Raw genomic sequence first — 12,820 nt, 5'->3', positions numbered from 1 at the left:
ATTGGAAAGCAGATATCGTAAGGATGTTTTCAGAACTTAAGACGGATATAAAAAGTAGTGAGAAAAATCTTGAAAGTAAACTGGGTCAGATGGAAACTAAATTAGAACAAATGGACAATAAAATTGACTTAACAGTGAATGAACTGAAAGACCAGATGAAAGAAATTGTTAAAAAAAATACTGAAATTGTCAAAAGAACACAGAATTTGGAAGAAGGAATGAAAAGGACAAAATTAGAAATGAGAGAGGTCCGAAAGGAAGAGGAAAAAATCAGGGCAGAAATGTCGGAAGTGAATAGAACGCAGGAAGAAATCTGGGACGCGGTTGCGATGAACGAACTTCGGCAACGGGAATTTAATTTGAGATTAAGATCTGTACCAGAAACCCAAGGAGAAAAGATTAAAGAAAAATTGACAGCAGAAATTGCCCAATGGTTGGATATGGAAATTGTAGAAGTGGAGAAAACGATACAAAATGCCTTCAGGATAAAAATAAGAACGACCAAAGCCAAAAAGTTTCCTGGTGATTGTTTGATTATTTTTAAAGATAAGGAAATGAGAGACCTGATTTTACAAAAAAACAGAGAAAAACGTCTAAACATTGATGGGAATTATATAATTATTTTTAAAGACGTGCCGGTGAGGTTGTTGAAAAAGAGAGATCGATACAGACAATTAGTACAAACACTGAAGAAAAACGGCATAGAATTCAAGTGGGAATTTCCAGAAGGAGTGACATTTACATACAAAGGGAAGAGGCACCGATTGACAAAATCAGAAGATGTGGAAAAAAAATTCAGAAGATACAGAGAACTGACCAGAGAAGGAGAGGTTGCAGAAGGGGCAGGAGCACGAGGTGATGAGGGAGATTCATTGGAGTTGGAGGAGGAGGAAGAACGAAGTAGAAAGGAAAAAAGAAGAGGAAGAGGAGAGAAAAAGGATGAAGACGAGGAAAGTGAAGAAGATAAAGAAGAGAAAGAGAAGTCATAAGAGGGGGAAAATATATAATTTAATAGGCAGACATCATGGCTTTAAAATTATGGACATGGAATACAAATGGACTGAATGAAAGGAAAAAAGGAATAAAGTGGTACAATATTTAAAACAGAAGAATTTGGATATCATTTGTTTACAAGAGACTCACGTTAAAAGAGCACATAGGAAAATTTTGGTTAATAAGAAATTGGGAAATGAATTTATTTCATCGGATAAAAGCAAGAAGAGAGGGGTGGTATTGTATATTAAAAGCAAATTAGAGGCACAACAATTATTCAAAGACGAAGAAGGAAGGATCATAGCAGTTCAAGTCAATTGGCAAGGAGAAAAATTAATAATTATTGGAGTTTATGCACCAAATGGAAGTAAAGCTGAATTCTTTAAAGGACTGGAGGAGAAGCTATTTGAATACCTGGACCAGAAAATAATAATAATGGGAGATCTGAATAGGGTGGTTTCAATGGAAATGGATAGACTGCGGGCTAAAGGCAAATCGAAAGAAGGGAAACTACCAAAAACCTTTTTTGATATGGCGGAAAACTGCAATTTGGTGGACATTTGGAGACTGAGGCACCCGCTAGAAAAACAATTTACTTTTTATTCAGATGTAAATCAAGCGATGTCCCGAATTGACCAGATTTGGGTTTCTGGTGAATTAACTACAAGAATATTGAAGATTGAGATTCAACCCAAAGTATTATCAGACCACAACGCGGTTAAAGCCATTCTAAAAGGGAATGAAGAAAGATCTTTCAGATGGAGACTAAACGAAAACCTTCTGGATGATCAAAAAATTGTGGACAGGGCTAAGAAATGTTTGACGGACTATTTTGTGAATAACTCTAACAAAGGAACGAAAACGAGTACGGTTTGGGACGCCAGCAAAGCTGTAATGAGGGGATTTTTTATTCAACAAAACTCAATCAAAAATAGAATGAGAGAAAAAGGGAAGAATGAAATTTTAAAACAAATAATGGAAAATGAAAAGAAACTGACTACAAGACCAAATGATGAGAGGGCTAAACAGAGTATAAAAATGCTTCAGACACAATTTGCAATGATAATCAATAAAGAAGTGGAATGGAACATAAAAAGGATGAAGCAAAAGAACTTTGAATTCGCAAATAAATCTGGAAAATGGCTTGCGTGGCAAATTAAAAAAAGGAAGGAGCAAAGTACGATTTATAAAATCAAAATAGAAGAACAAGAGATAGAGAATCCGAAGGGAATAAGGAAAGGATTTGTAGACTTTTATAAAGATCTATATAAAAGAAAAGAGAAGCTTAATATTAAGACAATAGAAGAATATTTGAAGAAGAAAAAGGTGCAAAAAATATCAGAAAGTAACAAAAACAAATTGAATGAACCAACAGGATTGGAAGAGATTTCAAGGGCAATAAAGGATCTAAAAAGTGGAAAGGCACCAGGACCGGATGGATTCAGTGCAAGATATTATAAAGAAATGAAACACATCCTACTTGTACCGCTGAAAGAAGTAATGAATAAGATATTGGAAAAAGGAGAAATACCTGAAACATGGAAAGAAGCATACATAACGTTAATTCCCAAACAAGATTCAGATCTAATGCAAGTCAAAAACTATAGGCCAATCTCATTATTGAATAATGATTATAAAATGTTCGCAAATATTCTAGCAAACAGGTTGAAAAAGGTATTAAATGAAATGATACATAAGGATCAAGCAGGATTCCTTCCTGGCAGACAAATGAAAGACAACATAAGAAATGTAATTAATATAATTGAATATTTGTCTAGCGGGAAGGAAAAACAAGCTATGCTAATATCTTTTGGGAATTTATGTTAAAGAATTTAGAACATATGGATGTGGGCCAATCTTTTTTCAGTGGTATACAGGCGATATATTCAGAACAGAGAGCAAAATTAATTGTAAAAAATGTTATAACAGAAAATATTGCCATCACGAAGGGTACAAGACAAGGATGTCCGTTGTCACCGCTGTTATTCATATCGGTTCTGGAGGTTTTTCTAAGAACAATAAGAAACAACGAAAAGATAAAAGGTGTAACAGTGGGTGGTAATCAATATAAGGTTAAGGCCTTTGCTGATGACTTAGTCATAACTATAGAAGATCCCATACAGAGTGTTCAAGAGGTGTTAGAAGAAATTGAGCATTTTGGTCAGGTGTCAGGCTTTAAATTAAATAGGAAAAAAACCAAAATAATGGTTTAAATTTTAGATCAAGAAGTGATAGAAGAAATACAGCAACAAACAGAAATGAAAGTGGTTAAAAAAGTAAAATATTTAGGGATTACGTTAACTCCCAGGAATATTGACCTATTTCAAAACAACTATGTACCTACTTGGAACAAAATCAAATGTGATTTAGATGTATGGACAAGGATGAGACTATCGTTATGGGGAAGAATCGCAACGATAAAAATGAGCGTGCTACGGAAAATGTTGTTTTTGTTTCAAACAATACCAATAATTAAAGGTGTGAAAATATTTAAAGAATGGCAAAGAACAGTGTCAAGATATATCTGGCAGGGCAAAAAGCCCAGAATTAAATTTAAGATATTGACAGATGTAAAAGAAAGAGGAGGCTTTGCCCTGCCAGATTTAAAGTTACATTATGAAGCTTCTTGTTTTTGCTGGTTAAAAGAATGGATAAAATTAGAGAACACAGAATTGTTGGACTTAGAAGGATATGACAATAGATTTGGGTGGCATGCGTATTTATGGTGTGATAAGAACAGAGTGCACAAAGGTTTTGGAAATCATATTTTTAGAGGAACGTTAATTGAAGTGTGGAACAGGTACAAAAATCTATTAGAGCCTAAAACTCCAATGTGGCTATCGCCATTGGAAATAATGAGTACGAAAGGGGTCAATATGACAGGGAATTGGGCCACATATGAAAATTTGATAATTAAAGAAGGAGATAAGTGGAATCTGAAACCATATGAAGAGGTTAAAGAAAAGGTGAATGTTTGGTTGCAATATTTCCAATTGAATGCAATGTTTAAAAAAGAGATGTGAGAAAAAGGTTTCTTAGGGAAAAAATCGAGGTTTCAGCAAGAAATCTTGAATAGTGATGTAAAAATATTGTCAAAAATGTATAAATTATTACTTGAATGGCACACAAAAGATGAAGAAGTAAAAACGGTTATGATTCAATGGGCCAAAGATTTTGGTTACAATATACAATTAGAGGAGTGGATTAAACTTTGGAAAGAGGGAATGAAATTCACCGCATGTACTACGATAAAGGAAAATGTTATGAAAATGATATACAGATGGTATATAACTCCTGTGAAACTTGGAAAGATGTTTAAAGTTAGTAATAAATGTTGGAAGTGTCAAGAGAAAGAAGGGACATTTTATCACATGTGGTGGGAATGTAAGAAAGTGAAATGCTTTTGGGAAATGATTTATAATGAGATGAAAAAAATGTTGAGATACACTTTTGTAAAGAAACCAGAAGCATTTTTACTTGGTATAGTAGGGAATGATGTTGAAAAGAAAGATGTGATTTAGATATGCAGTAACAGCAGCCAGAATTTTGTTGGCCCAAAGGTGGAAACAGGAAGAAATGCCAACGAGGGAAGATTGGAGAATGAAACTGATGGAGTATGCAGAAATGGACAAATTAACTGGGAAAATTCGAAACCAACGCGATCAGAGATTCACCGAGGACTGGAACAAATTTACAGAGTATATGAAAACTGTGTGTGATAAGGAAATAACGCTTGTTGGATTTCAAGAAGCTCTGTGAAAAAATAAACTGGAATGTTGCTTAAAAGAGAAGATAAAATAGGGATTGTCAAAGTGCAACATAAATGTATGAAATGTGAGAAGTTGTGATAAATATGAAAATTGTCAGATGGGCTGATGGAAGTCAAAAAGAATGTATAAGTTAAATTGGATGTTAAATTATAAATGGATTGGTTATTGGAAATTTGAATAAAAATTAATTTCAAAAAAAAAGACAAAGTCCCCTGTGATATTTATGCGAAGAAGCTGTTAAAATGAGGCTGAATGAGGTAACTGTTAGGTGGATTTGACTGACAGAACTCAAAGAGGACTCCTTCATGGTTCCTCCTCATCCTGGGGAAAAGTGACAAGAGGGGTGCTGCAGGGTTCAGTCCTGGGCTCATTGTTGTACAACGTCTTTATAAATGACTTGGATGAAGGAAATGAGGGGATGCTTATCACATTTGCAGTGTGGCAGAAGGCAGAAGGCAAAATCAGTTCAAGGGCAGGAATAGTACCAATTTATTCTGCCTTGGTCAGGCCCCACCTAGAATATTGTGTTCAATTCTGGGCACTACAATTTAAGTATCTTAAAGTCACCAGACCCTTCTATATAGTGAGAAGGTGGGGAGGGGTATTACTCAGAAGGGTGGTGGGAATGGGTGATTGGCAGATAGCTGTGATGAGCCTGTTGACGACTCTTAACGACTGCAATAGGTCTTACAGGAAAAAGCAAGGGGTGAGAAGGTGAAAAATGGCTTTGTCATGTATAATGAGATAAGAATCCAATTCTTTGTTCAGACCAGGTCTGTCCATGGTTTTAAGTTTGGTGATAAGTTGCAATTCAGCAGCTTCTCTTTCCAGTCTACTTTGAGATCTTGTATAGAATGTCCTGGGAGATTGAAGTGTTCTCCTACTGGTTTCTCTGTCTTGTGATTCCAGTTTCTCTGTCTTGTGCTTTTTCCTGTAAGACCCATTGTAGTCGTTAAGAGTCGTCAACAGGCTCATCACAGCTATCTGCCAATCACCCATTCCCACCACCCTTCTGAGTAATACCCCTCCCCACCTTCTCACTATATAGAACCAGGTCTCAGGTTAAGATCAGACCTCCAGAATGAATTAAGTTTGTAACCAGAGGTACCACTGTATTTGTTTCTGTGTGTTCAGCACACATGATTGCAGGTGAGACTGAAAAAAGACTTCCTAGGAAATTCCCTTTGACTGCTTCTGTATTGTTTCAAATGTGACTTCACTTACAGATAAGAACAAATCATATTTATTGCTGACAAATCATACCATCGTCAGCTCAATAATCTCCACCCCAACAAACCCTGTGTTGAACATGAGCAGCTGCTTTCTTCCCATTTCTTAGGTGGAAATAACTGTTAATGGAAAGCAAGAAGGGAGATAGACCCTTTCCCTCAACCTTTGGGGATCTGGGGGGCTTCATTTCACCCCTTAGTCCTGCTCCTGCAAGCTTGGCAGATGTGGAGTATTTGCTCACACACTGCCATGACTTAAAAATGAATCTTCAAAAAAAATAATATTTAAAATGGTATTGCAGTCCTAAAAAGGCTCAAGAAAGCAATTCCTGTAGTAGCTGGCATCTTAGCGAGCCCAGTGCCACTCTGCCAACTGTCTCACTCCCAGCTAACTAATCTGGAAAGTTGTCCTATCATCTCTGCAAGGAATTCAGTGTCCCCTGAATCAGCAATTATGCATTTATGGAAGGGGAAATGACATACTCTTGTATATTAGCATTAAAAGTGTGCATAAGAAAGTATTGCTCATTTATGATGAGCATAGGATTTATTTATTTTGAACTTCGCTTGGTACCTCGGCATTACCAGGGGAGCAGCTTCCCTCTATGTGCATAAAAAATAATAAAAATCTGAGGTTCTGCCAAGCGAGAGAGGGCTGAGCAGGACGGACTCTGCATTGCAAGGGTTAAAGGGAACCGAGCTGCCTTCCTAGAGAGGCCAGGAAGCAAGGGGGGGCCAGGTCCTCCAGAGCCCAGGCCCCTCCCTCCCCAGTCCTTTCCTGAAAGAAAGGGGGGGGGTGTTACTTTGTGTCTCTCCTGCAAGGGCTGCCTCGCTCTCCCCTCCTGGGATCTGGTGAGTCTCCTCTCTCTCTCTCTGGGATCTGGTGGGGGTCCCAGGGCTGCAGCAGGGGAGGGGGCCGGGGGGGCCTGATCTGCTCCTGCAGGGGGGGGGACCCCAAGTCAGGGAGGAGGAGAGGGTCCTGCCAGGGAGGGGCCAGGGCTGCCTCGCTCTCCTTCCTGCAGATCAGAGGATCCCAAACTCATTTCGCCCTCCGCCCCCCCTTCAGAAAAACAATGACTCCCCCGAAATCCCCCCTTTTAAAACAAAGGAGTCCCTGGGACTTGAACTCTGTGTGACGTCACTCAGCCTCATTGCACAACAGAGGAAACAGGTGCAAATGGTTTTCCAAAGCTGGACGAGGAGGTGGACTAGCCCCCCCCCCCCAAAAAAAAGGTGGGAGAGAAAGGCCAGGAATAAAGAGAGGGATCCCAGCCCAGAGTCTGGCTGCTGCATTGGGGACCAGTTTCCCAGTGTCTCCCAGGGCTGCTCCCCACGGAGGCCACTGCAGCAATCCCCTCGCACCCAGAGCAGGGCACCCCAGGACCACATCCTCTCTGTCCCAAAGGGATTCTTGCTGGCAAAGCAGCTGAGCCAGAAATGGGCACTGCTACTCACTGAGGCTCCAGGGACCTTGGCGTCAATGGCTGTGTGTGCGTTAATAATAATAATAATAATAATAATAATAATAATAATAATAGATTACCTGCCTAAATTGCAAGGGATATGTCTTTGGCCCCACCCACTTGGCCCTCAGGGGGTTGGCCTGATACATACCTGGCCCTCAGAGCAAAGAAAAAGGGACCCCACCCCAGGAGACTGTCTGGATAGCGGCAGAGAGTCCAAGTGCAAGAAAAGGAGACAGAAGGAGGGGAGTGGGGGTGGGGAGAACAGCTCCTGAGGACCCCCAGGTGAGGACCCCCACTAGAGCCAAACATCCATTATTCAAAAGATACAAATGACTCCCTTGTCAGTCAGTTCTGACTTCATGCATTGACTGGAAGGCAGGAGAAACCAGGCTGATCCATCTCCCAGAAATCCCTTCACTTCCCTCCACATTTTGCATTGCAATCTTCCTTCTAGGAGAGCTAGAGGCTGCTTCTTCCTCCTCTTCCTCCTCCTCCTCCTCCTCTTTCTTCTTCCTCCTCTTCCTCCTCCTCCTCTTTCTTCTTTGCTGCCAAGCAGTGTGGTGGAGTCTCCTTCTTTGGAGGTCTTTAAGCAGAGGCTTGACAACCATATGTCAGGAGTGCTCTGATGTTGTTTCCTGCTTGGCAGGGCGTTGGACTCCATGGCCCTTGTGGTCTCTTCCAACTATATGATTCTATGATTCCCCTTTTTAGAAAGGTCCTTTCCACCTGGCCTAGGGGGTGAAGCCCAGACTCAACCAGCCCTACTGTGTTAAATATGTATTCTGTAGTTGACCTCCTTTGTAATGTTGTATTTTGATATCTTTAAGAGAATATTTGTTTTCTGCTATGTTGCTTTGACTATAGACTTTATATTTGACTTTCTTTACCTTGATTTATTTCTCTTTTATTGATTTTGTGGGATGTGAAACTGCAGTCAAGTACCTTCCAGTAGCACCTTAAAGACCAACTAAGTCAGTTCTTGGTATGAGCTTTTGTGTGCATGCACACTTCTTCAGATACACTGAAACAGAAGTTTCCAGACCCTTCTATATAGTGAGAAGGTGGGGAGGGGTATTACTCAGAAGGGTGGTAGGAATGGGTGATTGGCAGATAGCTGTGATGAGCCTGTTGACGACTCTTAACGACTGCAATAGGTCTTACAGGAAAAAGCAAGGGGTGAGAAGGTGAAAGTGGAAGGTGCTACTGGAAGGAATTTTTTTTGTTTTGAGTATGGCAGACCAACACGGCTACCTATCTGTAACTGCAGTCAAGTACAACATTCCTACAGTGAACACGTTAGGGGATGTTTTCTACCACTCAGTAGAAGAGTTCCTGTTCATAGCTGTCAACTTACAAATTTGAAAATAAGGGACCAGCAGCCTCGAAAATAAGGGATCAACAATTACTTTTATAAAATACATATTTTGGTTTGTGCAAATGGCTTTAGATACCTATTAGGTCCATAAATTACGATTTAGCATATATTCAACACAAAAAACCCAGCAAGCTGGACATAGAAAGGGCCCCATTACCTTCAGTAGCTTATTTAAGAGACATCATCATTAAGGGACAATAGCGGGACATGGTGCTGGAATAAGGGACTGCCCCGCCAAATAAGGGACGCTTGACTGCTATGTTCCTGTTTCCTTCAGATCAGGGACAGACTTCCACTCCATGTGACTTGAAGAGGGTGCAGTCTGTTGTACTAGCATGGAGGAGCACACGGCCTCCATGTTCTGATCAGTGTGTCTTCTCCATTTTGTATGTTGCTGTGTGTTTGGAGAAGTGACTCCTTAGTGGCAGTCATTTGGGACTAACTTCTTTATGGAATAGTTCTAGTTGTTATGTAACCTAAGCCTGCCTTCAGGGATATGTCTGTGAACGTGAATGAATCTGTGAGTAAACTACTTTTATATTAATGTGAATCAGATCATTGTGCTTATTAATTTAAGAAGGATTGGAAGGGATTTTACCAGGAAGGAATTTTTAATAGTAAGACTCAGATGAGTCAGCAACAAGCTGATCGCTGCATAATCTAAAAAAGGGGGTTGTATGGAACTAGAATATGGAACTTGCTAATGCATGTTAGGAAGGATATCATTCAATAATATATCTTCTTCTAACTCCCCAATTATCCCCACAGATTTAATATGCTGTAAACCGCTTTGAGATTTATTGTTAAAATATAAAGTGTTATAGAAATTTAAATTAATAAAATAGCTCATGGTTTGGGCTGTGGTGCAGTCCAGCCCTGGTTCCCTCCAAGACTCATCCATGCTTGCTCAGGGAACCTTTTTCTTCTCCTGATATTAGACAGCTTTTGTAACAGAACAATGTATTTGCTTTGTAGGATTTGCTAGCGCCTCTCCTTAAGACAGACAGAACTTGGCAGAAGACCAAAGGATTCCTTCCGATCTCTCAGAGCCTTCCTGAGAGCACAGATGGGTGAGCGAGACTCAGCTGGCCCTGGAACAGAAAGAGGCCATGCCATCCAAACTGGGAGCAGTGGAGGGTTCTGGGAAAACTCTGTGCAGAAGATCCTGGGTGAGGAGGACACCCTCCGCTCAGAGGTGCAGAGCCAGCAGTTGAGGCAGTTCTGCTGCCAGGAGGCCAAGGGACCCCGAGAGGTTTGCAGCCGACTCTACCACTTTTGCCATCAATGGCTGAAGCCGGAAAGGCACACAAAAGCTGAGATGCTGGACCTGGTGATCTTGGAGCAGTTCCTGGCTGTCCTTCCCCCAGAGATGGAGAGCTGGGTGAGGGACTGTGGAGCGGAGACCAGTTCCCAGGCGGTGGCCCTGGCCGACGGTTTCCTCCTGAGTCAGGCAGAGGAGAGAAAGCAGGCAGAGCAGCAGGTAAGAGAGACTTTCCTCTGGATACTCCCAAGGGGCTCCAAACAGGTCAGAAAACATCCCATCATGCTCTACTGATGGCTCCTTTTTTTCTGGGAAGGCATCCATGGAATGAGTTCTGACATCCTTAAAGCTGTTGGCCCTGACATTCATTTTTTATTTAATATATATTTTTATTAGTTTTCCAATATAAAACTGTACAAAACAAAACATCCAATTTATCACCAACATCTTTTTTTTTTACTCCATCAACATGTTTGATAATCCTCCGTCTTGATCACTTCTTGCACATTTCTTAATTTAATATTGCACTACAATAATATCTTAATTTACCTTATTTTTGAAACAATATTTCTACCATAAATTCTCACAGAGCTTCCTGAAAGCTTACAAATGTTATCTGGTCATCACATATAGTTTTCATATAATCTGTAAATTTAATCCAGCCTTCAGCGAATCTCTGGTCTCGTCAGTTCCGGATCCTTCCTGTTAATTTATCAAGTTCTGCGTATTCCATTAATTTCATTCTCCATTTTTCAATCATAGGTAATTCTTCTTGTTTCCATTTTTGGGCCATTAGTATTCTTGCTGCCGTTACTGCAGATAAAAATAACTTCCATTCTTTCTTATTAATTTCATTTCCTATTATTCCTAATAGAAATGCTTCTGGTTTCTTAACAAATGTATATTTCAACATCTTTTTTAACTCATTATATATCCTTTCCCAAAAGCATTTCACTTTTTTACACTCCCACCACATATGGTAAAATGTTCCTTCTTTTTCTTTACACTTCCAACATTTATTACTTACTTTATACATTTTTGCTAATTTTACTGGTGTTTACATACCATCTATATATCATTTTCATCACATTTTCCTTTATTATAGTACACGGAGTAAATTTCAGTCCTTCATTCCACAATTTAACCCAGTCTTTAAATTGTATATTATATCCAAAATCTTTGGCCCAATGGATCATAACCGATTTAACCTCCTCGTCCTTTGTATACCATTCCAATAATAATTTATACATTTTAGACAATTTTTTTACGTCATTATTCAATACTTGCAATTGATATTTTGATTCCTTGTTGGTAAAACCTCTTTCTAATACATCTTTTTTAAACATTTCATTAATCTGAAAATAATCCAACCAATCATTTACATTTTCTTTTACTTCAACATATGGTTTCAGTTTCCATTTACTTCCTTCTTTCATTATTAAACGCCTGTATGTTATCCACCTCCCCCTCATATTGATCTTCTTCGCACTCATCACCTCCAACGGAGACAACCAATGTGGAATTTTTGACTCCAGTAGGTTTTTTTACCTATCCCAGACTTCTATGAGAGATCTTCGAATGATGTGGTTTTCGAAACACTTGTGCACTCATTTCTTGTCATACCATAGATATGCGTGCCAACTGAATCTGTTATCAAATTCTTCCAAATCTAACAATTTTGTGTTCTCTAATTTTATCCATTCTTTCAACCAACAGAGGCACGATGCTTCATAATATAATTTCAAGTCTGGCAGGGCGAAGCCTCTTCTATCTTTTGCATCTGTCAGTAACTTAAATTTTATTCTTGGCTTCTTACCCTGCCAAATATACCTTGAAATCATTCTTTGCCACTCCTTAAATATTGCCGCCCCTTGGATTATTGGAATAGTCTGAAACAGAAATAACATTTTCGGTAACACACTCATCTTTATCGTTGCAATTCTTCCCCAAAATGATAACTTCATTCTCCCCCACACCTCTAGATCTCTCTTAATTTTATTTCATATTGGTATGTAATTATTTTGAAACAGATCAATACTCCTAGGGGTTAACAAAATCCCCAAATATTTAACTTTCTTAACCACCTCTATCCCTATTTGTTGCTGCATTTTTTCAATTATTTCTTGATCCATATTTTTCACAATTATTTTTGTCTTTTTCTTCTTTAATTTAAAACCCGCAACCGGACCAAACTGTTCTATTTCTTCTAACACCTCTTTAACACTACTAATGGGATCTTCCACTGTTATGACCAAGTCATCGGCAAAGACATTACCTTATATTCATTTTGACCAACTGTCACTCCCTTTATTAGCTCATTACTTCTTACTGATCTTAGAAAGATCTCCAGAACCGAAATGAATAACAACGGTGAAAGAGGACACCCTTGTCTTATGCCTCTAGTTATTACAATATTTTCTGTTGTTACATTATTAACTATTCATTTCGCTCTTTGATCAGTATATATCGCCCTTATACCATTAAGGAAAGATTGACCCATATCCATAAATTCAAAGTTTTTCAACATAAATTCCCATGAAATATTGTCAAAGGCCTTCTCAGCATCCACAAACATTAACATCGCTTGCTTATCGTTCCTGGTAGTCAGATATTCCATTATATTTATTACATTTCTTATGTTGTCTTTCTTTTCTTTTTTTAAAAAATAATATTTATTGCCTTTTCCAATAATTTAAACACTACAAAAAAGGAAAACCATACAATAC

The 12,820-nt window shown here is 38.9% G+C and overlaps 1 protein-coding gene and 1 long non-coding RNA gene across 3 annotated transcripts in view; one reads left to right on the top strand and one right to left on the bottom strand.

Moving 5' to 3' along the window:
* Window positions 1-11,443, bottom strand: part of LOC309341394 — a 184,469-nt gene extending 173,026 nt beyond the window's left edge. The window contains exon 1 of the long non-coding RNA XR_014156296.1: window positions 11,146-11,443. This is a non-coding gene — a long non-coding RNA (uncharacterized lncRNA). The remainder of the gene's footprint in view (window positions 1-11,145) is intronic.
* Window positions 1-12,820, top strand: part of LOC309341023 (uncharacterized protein) — a 157,334-nt gene that overhangs the window by 117,121 nt on the left and 27,393 nt on the right. The gene's annotated exons all lie outside the window — the stretch shown is intronic.

This window comes from Podarcis erhardii (assembly GCF_964252035.2).
Source record: "Podarcis erhardii genome assembly, chromosome: 4".
NCBI lineage: Eukaryota > Metazoa > Chordata > Lepidosauria > Squamata > Lacertidae > Podarcis > Podarcis erhardii.
This window is presented reverse-complemented; position numbering and strand designations above follow the sequence as displayed.